Source organism: Loxodonta africana, chromosome 10 (genome assembly GCF_030014295.1).
Source record: "Loxodonta africana isolate mLoxAfr1 chromosome 10, mLoxAfr1.hap2, whole genome shotgun sequence".
NCBI classification, from domain to species: domain Eukaryota; kingdom Metazoa; phylum Chordata; class Mammalia; order Proboscidea; family Elephantidae; genus Loxodonta; species Loxodonta africana.
The window spans coordinates 67274152-67275329 of NC_087351.1; positions in this window are offsets into that span (position 1 = coordinate 67274152).

Genomic DNA, 1178 nt, shown 5'->3' on the forward strand with positions numbered 1-1178 from the left:
CTAGGAAGCTTCTGTGACTGCCTTGGTCAAGTTGTGCTGACTTCCCCTATAGTGTGTGTTGTCTTTCCCTTCACCAAAGTTAACACTTGTCTACTAGCTGGTAATTTTCCCTCCTCAACCCTCCTCTCCCTTATAACCATCAAAGATTGTTTTTTTCTGTGTGTAAACCTTTTCTTGGGTTTTTATAATAGTGGTCTCGTACAATATTTGTCCTTTTTTGATTGACTTAATTCACTTAGCATAACGCCCTCCAGATTCATCCATGTTGTAAGATGATCCGTAGATTCATCATTGTTCTTTATCATTGCATAGTAGTCCTTTGTGTACCATAATTTGTTTATCCATTCATCTGTTGATAGGCACTTAGGTTGTTTCCATCTTTTTGCTATTGTAATGCTGCAGGGAATATGGGTATACATAGGTCTGTTTGACAGCTCTTATTTCTCTAGGATATATTCCTAGGAGTGGGATTACTGGATTGTATGATATTTCTATTTCTAGCTTTTTAAGGAGGCGCCATACCGTTTTCCATACTGGTTGTAACATTTAACATTCCCATCAGCAATGCATAAGAGTTCTAATCTCTCTGCAACCTCTCCAGCATTTGTTATTTTCTTTTTCTTTGATTTGTGCCAGTAATGTTGGGGTGAGATGGTATCTCATTGTAGTTTCTATTTGCATTTCTCTAATGGCTAATGATCATGAGTATTCCCTCAAGTGTCTGTTAGTCATCTGAATGTCTTCTTTGGTGAATTATCTGTTCATATCCTTTGCCCATTTTTTAATTGGGTTATTTGTCTTTTTGTTGCTGAGGTGTTAAAGTGTTCTGTAGATTTTAGAGATTAGACCCTTGTTGGATATGTTGTAGCCAAAAGTTTTTTTCCCAGTCTGTAGGTTCTCTTTTTACTCCTTTGGTGAAGTCTTTTGATGAGCATAAGTGTTTAATTTTTAGGAGCTCCCTGTTATCTAGTTTCTTTTCTGGGGTTTGTGCATTGTTAGTTATTGTTTGTATACTATTTATGCCATTTATTAGGGCCCCTAGTGTTGTCCCTGTTTTTTCTTCTATGATCTTTATTGTTTTAGGTTTTATATTTACAACTTTGATCCATTTTGAGTTAGTTTCTTGTACATGGTGTGAGGATATGGGTCCTGTTCAATTTTTTTTTTTTTTTTTTTAC